This window comes from Halyomorpha halys, unplaced genomic scaffold (genome assembly GCF_000696795.3).
Source record: "Halyomorpha halys isolate HHAL.00 unplaced genomic scaffold, Hhal_1.1 Scaffold23.1, whole genome shotgun sequence".
NCBI lineage: Eukaryota > Metazoa > Arthropoda > Insecta > Hemiptera > Pentatomidae > Halyomorpha > Halyomorpha halys.
This window is the reverse complement of record NW_027116062.1, coordinates 1,185,549-1,196,441: the sequence shown is the minus strand read 5'-3', so window position 1 is coordinate 1,196,441 and position 10,893 is coordinate 1,185,549.

The window sequence follows — 10,893 nt, the reverse complement described above, 5'->3', positions numbered from 1 at the left end:
CCAATTTAAGTGAAATTAAATTTACTTAATGTATTATAATGTACCGTTGTAAATAGCAAAAATAAATAAATAAAGAATAAAAAAAATCAATTAGTCTACACATAAATGAATTTATTTGAGATGGAAATACTAGTTAAAAAAAAAATCAAGCAACGCGTTGCATTCTTAAAAAAAACGTCCAAAATCGCTTAACCACTTACAATAAACCATACATAAAATAAAACATTCATATTCAGTAAAGAACTATCTTGAAAAAAGTTATTTAAGTGTTTTGTACATTAATTTTAACAGAAAAATTTACGCATAACTTTTGTGAATTTGGGGCAGCTACTTACGGAGGTGGTTCTAGGGTGTGTATTTTATTCGCTTTTTGTAATATATTTATCTATAATGTATGTCCATGCTTGTAGTGTGCTGAATATACAGTGAGTGTACCAACATTGGAGTGGAGTGGTTGATTGAGTGGTCCTAAGACTGGGTAGTACAAAAGCCGGGAAGAAAAAAATGTAGTTATCTCATCCCCAATTTTTTACTACTTTAATGAAAACTATGTATAATTACTAGTCAAAACTGATGAGTGTGCCAAGTATAGTTAAGGGGAATAAAAAGTGACGGCTGTTTCAAAAACTTAAAAATAAAACATCAATTTTTCGTTTGGAGCTCTATATCTTAAAAACTACCAACAACACTAGAAAATTAAAAAGAACATTATTTAAAGAGGAATAAATTTGGGGAAATATTAGTCCTAAAGAGCTATTTACGTCCAATATTTCTTGAGATATAGTCGTTTAAAAAGCAACATCTCATAATAATCAACTGAAATATCAGTAGTTAGTTAATTTAATTTGAGTAATCTATATCTCAGGAACTATGTGACGTACAGATGTCTATTAACAATCAAATTAAAGCTAGTTTAATGCACTATAAAGTAGTATATGTCCATTTCCTTCGTAGGACTATTAGTTTTCATGATATTTGCTAAAATAAATTGATTTATAGTTGCCCGGACAATAAGTTTTTTTATGAAAAACTTTATTTCAGAGAACATTAGACGTATAGATGTTCGCCATCACTCAAATTAAAGCAAGTTAAATTTACTATAAAATAATCAATAATGTTTACCTTTGTAGTAGTAGTAGTTTTTATATTTGACGAAATAAGCTCACAAAATGTTAATGTCTAGTTGTTCGTATAAAATGTTGGGTTTTTGAAAAATATATCTCTAGACCCACAAGACGCACATATGTCTGTCAACGCTAAAAATAAAGGAAATTTAACTTACTATAAAGTAGTTTATGACACTTATCTTCGTAGGTTTTTCCATTTATTTTAGAAAATTTCATGAAAATTACTACTGCTACGAAAATTAAACTAGCTTTAATTTGAGTCCTAATAGCCATCTGTACGTCACATAGTGCCTCAGGTATAGATTTCTTAAAATAAATTTACTACTGATATTTCAGTACGTTCCATTCAACATTTTTTATGAAATTTTTATTTTAATAAAAATTGTCGAGTAAGAATAACTGTTGATAAAAATTGATCATAATTAAATATTGTTCTTAAAATTTTATCTGATTTCCGAAAGGTTATCTTTCAGAAGATAAAGCTTTGGCCGAATTTGATGAAATTGGTGTTTATGTGAGTAAAAAAATTCAAAGGATAAACCTATCTTTAGGTTTCTCCTCAAAGATAATTTGTTCACATAACTTCAAGCTCAACATGTGTATATATACACATATTTACACCCATACAACAGAACAACCTTTTTATTAATCTGATAATGATCTTATTTATAGGGTAAGCTTGGGTATTGTGTATTCAAAACCGATTGCGAAAAATTGTCGAAATGTTGAAACTTCAAAACAAACAATCTTATAAAGTTTGAATAAGTTCACTTGAGTAGTAAGCGTTAAGAAGAAAACTCTTTTATCCCCAAATTCGGTGGACTTAAAGAATCAAATAGAAAAATAAAGGGATAAATGATTTTAAAAAGCAAAAAAATAATCATTATTAAATTGCAGACGTCATCAATTAAATTAAAAAATATATTTACCAGTTATGTTCTGGAAAAGATTTAAACAGAAGAAGGGTTCTGAGGATAAAATGATTAAACAGATTTTTTTCAACCCCTTCCAAACCAAGACTTAATCAGCTTCTACAGCTTAACTCATTCTAATCCTATTTCCTTTTGGGTGTGTTTTTTTTTATAGCTGTTTGTAATCCTTTCTTTAAATAAAATAACGAACAAAAAAATAATTTGGTACATTTTTTGTCCTAACGACAAATCTAAAAAAAATAACATAATAAAGCATTTCTTCTGCATTGAGAAGAATTCTTTATATTATATATTAATAAACTTTTACTTTTTCTTCTTATTTAGATGAGCAATGGGGAATTTATTACTACTACTAAGAATTTTTGAATATTTATCACTTTCCTAGAGTTTCAAATTTATAAAATGACTGATCATTTAACTTTTTAAATGTCTGTTACAACAAGTAACCTCTTTAAAATCACTATCGTGAGTCTGGAAACACAAAGCTAGATCAAAAATAAATTTTACGGACAGTTTTTAAAACTGTCAACCGTAATATGTGAAAAAATGCTTTGATTTTACAAAAAAGAGCTGTGTACACAAAACATAATATGATTTTAGCATGCTCTTCCATGATACTCTTTTTTATTTTTTTTTATCTATAAAATTAAATTAATTAAGTAATATGAGTAAATACTAGGAATCGGAAACCAAAATTATTTCCATTTTTCTAAATTTATTTCTTCGTAGAAGAAGGAAATGCCATTAAGTCACCAGGAGCTGATGGCAACCCTCGCAAAAAACCTTTATTAGTTCTAAAATACTATTTTTCACTGTGGGACATGACTATGAAAAAAATTAAGTTGCAAAAACTCGCCTCAAGAGTCTTATTGACTCAGGATCCACAAAAAATATATATCACTAAGGGTTAAGAAAAATGTATCAATACACATGAAGCGAGATAGCGCAGTGATAAGGTTCTGTGATGTTAAATTCAAGGACCCGTTTTCGTATATAAGTAATTATGTATTCGGTTACTTTAGCCCGTGACCCTACCCGGTCCACCTAGTACAAGAGCCGGGAAGAAAAAAAAGGTAGATATCTCACCCCAATTTTTGATTACTTTAATGAAAACTATGTATAATTACTAGCCAAAATTGATGAGTCTGCCGAGTATAGGTAGGGGGAATAAAAAATGGCGGCTGTATCAAAACCTTAAAAAAAACATTAATTTTTCTTTCGGAGCTCTATCTTTTAAAAACTACCAACAACACTAGAAAATCTAAGAGAACGTTATTTAAAGAAGAGTAAATTTGCTGAAATATTATCCCTAAAAGAGCTATTTACGTCCAATCATTCTCGAGATATATCTATTCAAAAAGCAACATTTCTTAAAAATCTTCTGAAAGATTAGTAGTAAGCTAATTTATTTTGAGAAATCTATATCTCAGGAACTATGAGACGTGCAGATGTCTATTAGCACTCAAATTAAAGCTAGTTTAATGAGAGTCATAAGTAAGTTTATGACCTTTACCTTCGTAGGAATAGCAGTTTTCGTAATATTTGCTAAAACATATTGATTTATAGTTGTTCGGACAATAAGTTTGGTTTATGAAAAACTATTTCAGAAACCATTGGACGTACAGATATTTTCCAACGCTCAAATTAAAGTTAGTTAAATTTACTACAAATAGTTTATTAAGTTTATTTTTGTAGGAGTAGTATTTTTTATGATATTTGACTAAATAAACTCACAAAATGTTAATTTCTAGTTGTTCGTATTAATGTTGGATTTTTGAAAAAATATTTCTCTAGACTCACAAGACGCACATATGTCTGCCAACCCTCCAAATAAAGGAAATTTAACTTACTATAAAGTAGTTTATGACATGCATTAGTTTTTATGATATTCACATATGAATATAAATTTGCCAAATGAAAATTTGTCCGAACAACTATATATCAATTTATTTTAGCAAATTCTATGTAAACTATTTCTCCTACGAAGATAAACATCATAAAATACTTTATACCTCATTAAACTAGCTTTAATTCGAGTGTTAATAGACATATGCACGTCAAATGGTTGGTTTTTGAGATATAGATTTTCAAAATAAATTCTCTAACTACTGATCTTTCAGTACGTCCCATACAATATTTTTATGAAATGTTGCTTTTTAAAAAGCTATATCTCGAAAACTATTTAACGTAAATAACTCTATTAGGGCTCATATTTTAGCAAATTTGATCTTTAAATGACGTTCTCTTTTGTTTTCTTGTGTTGTTCCTACTTTAAAGATACTGAACTCCGAATAAAACATTTGTTTTTTTTTATCGCTTCGAAACAGCCGCCATTTTTTATCCCCCTACCTATACTTGGCAGACTCATCAATTTTGATTATCAATTATACATATTTTTCATTAAAGTAATAAAAAATTGGGGTGAGATAACTGCCTTTTTTCTCCTACTGGGCTCTTGCACTAACCCTGGATCATAAAGTGGGTACTTTTAATTGGAAAACATATGGTAGAGCGTGATTCTAATCAAATCACTTACTTACACAACCGTTGGTCCAGTCACAGTACTTTCGTACAAACTACTGCACCCTTGAACTATAAACATATAGTTAGTTTATTATTGTATGACTTAAGAAAAGCTTTTAGTCTCTTAAGCAGTAATTAATAATCAGATCTGGTCATCATTAATTCAGGCATCATTAGGACTGCAAAAAAAAAAAGTATAGAATAGAAAAAAAATTAGATTAGATATTTTAAGTCAAGAATTTAATTATTAGTAAAAAAATTTAGCTCGTCTTACACCAAACTAATTCAGATTAGTTGTACTGTTCCGTAATATTATGAATATCAATGTTTCTAGTGAGGATAAGTGAATGTGTTTCTTGTTCCATAACAGAAGCAACACAGGATCCAATGTGGATGTAACAAGGTGTACGAGAGGAAAACTGTTTAGCTCACCATCAGAGCCGTGATTAACGAGGAAACAATATCGGGTTGAGTGAGTTAGGTGGGGACAGATGAGCTACTAACTGAGTTAGCTCGGGGTGGGAACTAAATGAAATGCTTCAGTACACTCTACTCTCAGTCGGTGCTCCCTTTATCCTCGGGGTTGTGCCACATATTTATCCTTCTTATCTTCTTCTGAGCTTCCCTTCATTAATCTTTGTCGTTCAGAATAATGCAGTTATTAATTCAATTGTATCTTGCCTTTAATGATAGCTGGAGGGAAATGAATTACAAAGTTTTTTTTTTTTTTCTGACCTCCTAAAAAAAAAGAAATTAAGAAACAAATTAAATATATACTAATAAGAAATGGATGTATATATGCCGACAAATATGAATCTTGGTTTGCCAGTGTGGCATTATAAGATAAGCTGCCGGGTCCGCTGAAGGCGGTTTCATCGATGATGGTATGAGTCTGCCGTGAGCGTCTTAGGAATAGGGAGGGGCTATTCCGGCTGGTTACAAAGTTTTTTTTCTTACAAAGTAAATAATTGTTTCACCTTTAAGACCATCCTGTGCTGTGAAGATAAAACGAAAAGTAAAAATAACTTCGTCCTCAACCTGAGGCCAGTAAAGAATAAATAAATCCTAATATATAGAAAATTAAAATTTTGAATCATTTTGAAGCAAACATTGAAGTGAGTAGATAGATGTTAATTGTAAAAAACAAAAAACAAATTTAGAAGATGTTATGTATTTATTTAAAAGTAAATAGTGTGAATTCATTCTTTCATTAATGGCGCATCGTATGCATGAAGTGCTTCTTTCCCAGCTCAATAGTTGATATCTTCTCTTTTTCGGCACGTATATTCCTGTATATAAACGTATATTTCTGTTTCCGTAAAAGTGTATAGTTAAGTCTTTGTTGGATTGTATTTTACACTAAGTTCGACTCGGTTGCATATTACCAAGTGCTCAAGAAATTGTTTGGAAGTTTCGGTTGGAGAACATGTATTACAGTGATACAGATCATATTTGACTCTCAAACGCAACGGTTGAAGACTCCAGATTATTTTTTTTTTGGGTGAGTTGGAAGTGTCTTACAGGTGTTTCTTAGGGCTCTGTTCTTGTGCCACTGATGTCTATAAGATACATCAATAGTAATGCTAAGACCTTCAAGCACTGCAAGATCCTTATTTTTGCTTATTATATAATCATTATGGCAGGGTGTACTACAGTGTATTCCAATGTGCAGGACCAATCGATCGAGTGAGTGGACTCATATTATCTATATATAATTTAATTTCTTAGTCGAGTCTGGTTTGGTTTTTCAATAATAATAATAATAATAAATATCCATATAATCTCAAATTGTTGATTATAGAATAAATAAGATTAATAAATTTACGACTAATTATTTTTTTTAAAGATTACGAATTATTGGAATAATATAGTTGACCGTATGAAGTAGATTATAGGAAGATAGTCCGGGTGGCGGTCAATAAAGGTATCAAAATAGTAAAAGAAAACCAACGTTTCGCCCCACTTTGCTGGGATCGTCAGGGCTGTCAAATTGAAATAGAGATCTCAACTGAATCAGTTTACTATCTTCCTAATATTATGAATTATCCTACCTTAATTTTAATATCACATTCTATTACCGTCCGTAGTTCTAATGTCGTATGTATCTGGTCTGTCTTTGCTCTTTGAAGTGAAGTATGTCTGATTATACATCTGAATATATCGCTATGAAATTGTTGGAGCCTCTTGGCTGTTGAAGGCGCATACTTTTGTAGATCATTAATTTGAGACGGAGAGAAAGATTAGGAGAAGTTAGCAGGTGATTAAGCCTGTAAGACTTGGTCCTGACCTACTTGATCTTCTTATTGCAATGGCGATCTAGTGTCAGGTGTCTGTCAAGGGTGACACCCAGATATACTATGCTGCCTGCTGGTCTATTCTCTTTCTCTGCCACCATATAGGCTTTACGGAGAGGACGCTTGTCTTCTGGAAGAAGAAAATAATACAGTCGGTCTTCTTGGAATTAACTGTAATATTCAGCCCTTCCAGTTTTTTGTTTATTTCCGTAGAAGCCTTTTCCGTCTGCCGTAGAGCTTTCCCAGCATTCATTGAACTACTGTAGATGACTTTATCGTTGGCATAAGCCTTGTCGTACTTGGCTCCAACAGTTTCAGCCGTATATACTGTGAAATGTATAGGAGATATCACAGACGCCTGATGAACTCCAAAGTTGAGTGGGACTTCTCCAGATACCATTTCGCCGACTCGAATCTTTAATGGACAGTGTTGCAGGAATGATCTCAATATAGTGTATAGCTATTCTGGGAATTCGTTGTTTTGTAGTGTTCTACAAACCAAACTATGGGACGCTGAATCAAACGCTTCAGTGCAGTCTATTGAGGTCATCGCTGTTGCCATGTTCTTCATTGTCTTCTTGCTTACTTCCGCCTGTAGTTTTGCCAGATGTTGATCCGTGCATAGGCCGGTCTGGGAACCAGTCTGCTCTGGTGGGATTAGCACTACTTCTGAACAGTAGGTTTTGAGATAATTAAGAATAATTTACACAAACACCTTGACCAGGTTTTTCAATACTGAAATAAATGAGAAAATAAATTTAAAAAAAAAATTTAAATATAATGAGAGTATGTTCAACCTGGTTTGTGAGGAAGGTTAAACGATATATTGTTGATTTGGCAATTTATAGAAAGTGTAAAATGGAAATAATTATAATAGACGAAAATAGGTAATTGAACACAATATGATGAAAGGTAATTAAAGGTGTACATGGTTTCCCTAATTCAATGATGTTTGTTCAATGAGATCGAATTACTAAGTTTTATTTTTACAATGGCAAAATAGCCTACAATCTTTTAATATCTGTGTTGCAGCTGTAGTATTAAAATTAAGATACGATAATGTATAATTCATGTTGTTTTTCAAAAAAATAAATAAAATAATTAGATTGTAATTGAACACCTTCTTGTAATTGATGGAGTTGTATATTAATAGATATCATTGAGAATGGTCAAATTGGTCTTCATGGTATATTTGAAATCACATGTAATAGTTAGAGCCATAAGTAACTACGGTTTTTTTACCAGACATTTATATTGTTCTCATTAAATTACAAAATCATGTTAATTTATTATGTACTCTCCATTATTATCCTTAATCTTCTTCCATATTCCTGGCAGTTTATCAATTTCTTCTATTCAAAAAGTTTTGTAAGGGACAGGTAAGGTGATGGTTTGTCGGGGCAAGATCCGTGGCGTAAGGTGAATGTTGTAAAACAGACCATCCAAGGTCAAGAATGTTTTTTTAAGTCACCCTTGCAGAATGTGGTCGCGCATTGTCGGGAAAAAGCATTTTTATTAGTGACAAAGCAAGGAGCATTGAGGATTTTACGAAGGATTTTGGATTGTAAGGATTGAATACGAGGGGAATTCGAAGGTTCAGTGGAGCCCCAAAGATCAACTTCATGTGCCCAGATTGGCCTTATTACAGTCATATAGATCAGTCTTTTGTAATGTGTTGGAAGTTTAGACCGTTTGTCTAGTAAGTGCTGTAATAGTCGAAATCGACGTGCAGTTTCTTTTCTTTTCAGTCTTGAGTCAGTGTGAGGATTCCAAATTAGTCGTTTGTCCAGATGTAGTCCAAGGTAGCGGATCTGTCCTACAAAGGTAAGAGCAACATTATTAAAGTATACTATAGGGCAGTCAGCAGGTTTACGACGAAGGGTAAAGGTGATTTGATGGGATTTGTTGGAATTTATCCTCCAATTACGACACCATTCTTCGAGGGCTGTGATATGGGATTGGAGATTTTGGGATGCGTTTAATGGGTTATTATTAACAGCGAGCACATATTTCATCAGCATACTTGGTGAGGATAGTGTTAGGATTGGTTGGAATGTCAGCTGTATAGACGGTGTAGAGGATGGATAATAAAACCTTGAGGACTATTAATCATTAAATTTCACTTTAACAACTAGTGGTGAATTATTCCTTGGCAATCCCACCATGCATACGCACAATATAATCTTTTTGCCATGGATGTTTGCTTTCGGATCTGGTAGGGATGGTTGATCCTTATCAAGCCACTGTCTTTTGCGGACGACACTGTCATAGGTAACCCATTTTTCATCGACTGTAACAATCCTATTTAAGAAAGGCTCAATTTTTATTTTTTAGAGGAGACTTGTGGCAATTGACATTCGATCTTCTTTATTCCGTTCACTGAGATTGTGAAGTACCCATACTCCTGACTTATTAATTTCTGTAGGTATTAATTAACAGTCGATTGTGATGTATTCAACTTTTTTGCTATACCTGTTGTTGATTTACGTGGATTTTGCTCTGATACTACCTTTAAAAGGTTGTCGTCAAAGCGAGGACGTCCCGCCTTCGCTTCGTCTTTTAAACTCGTATCTACAGAACGGAATTTTATAAACCAATTTTTAACTGGCCGATCAGTTTTAAGTCCTTCACACTGCATATTTTTTTAAGCTGTCACCTTGGCAATAATGGCTTGTTTTAAGTCACAAAACATTACTTGATAAATATGTACTTTTTGACTCTCTATCTCAGAGGTTAAAAAAAAAAAGTTTAACTTAACATGTACCACACAGAACAGTTGACATAAGCCTAATTAAATTAACTTCTGTAGTCTATGTAGTGAAAACATAACCTTGTTCTCATGGTAACTCATAGCGGATAGATACTAACAATAGATTCTATTTAGCTGCATCGGAAGTTACTTATGACGACCTAATATTTTAGATTATAATCGATTGTTATATTTCATATAATATTATAATTTAAATAGTTAGGAAGAATTAATATTTGAGGGAATTAACAAGTTTGTCTGCAAGAATGGGCTTAAAGTTCTAAGAAAATATTGGATTAGCCGATCAATCTGAGATCTATTCATGGCTAAAATGATTTGTTCATACAAGTCATACATCGATACCACTGTGCCCATTTATCAATTCGAAAAAAATTCTGAGATTGTACTTACCGGATATTGGAATAATAAGACACAATGCCATTATTCAAGTTGTATTCAATAGGAATCACATAAAATTCACAGACTACCATCTAAACTGATTCTTATAGCCCCTTTAAATCAACACATCAAAATTTTAATCCGAATACAATACTTTCCTTAAATAGTAACGATAAGAAAAGTAAACATATTTTTATATAAATGACTTACTTAATGATAAATTAATGTCTCCTTGTTTTCAAAAAGTATTTAACATTTTTAAATTCATAAATGAAACTTTTTCTTTGTTTTTTAACACGTCATAGCTCATTTGTAAGTGTTAAAAGGGCTCCACCCAATATCATTTTTATATACCCAGATAAAATATAATTTAGTTATTATGGGCGACACCTATTTGAGTTACTTTGTTAAAAAATTGCCTTTTGAGTAGCAGCGTGTAGGAGACAAGAAGGCCGGAGCCAGAGGGCTGATCAGAAAAGAGGCTTGTTACAGGGTGCTTTGACCGTTCTATACTCTGTAATAACTCTCTTTGTCATGGAAATTTCTCCCTCCCCACCCTTCTTTCTTAAGGGCAGTAAACATCAACCTCCATTATATAACTTAGTCCTTCACTTCTACTCTATTACTATATCTTAAAACCATCTACTTCTTACAGCTACCGTCTCGTCATCGTTTAAACCTTTATAGCTGAAAATATTTTATGACAAGTCATAAATAGGCAGTGATAACAGCTGTAATAAAATACCTTTTTGGAATATTAGAAGTCTGAAGAAATATAACTCAAAATCGATAACCTAAGCTGCTAACTATAATTCACAGTTAACATTATACAAAACCGGAATAAACGTTCTCTAGAATCATTATATCGT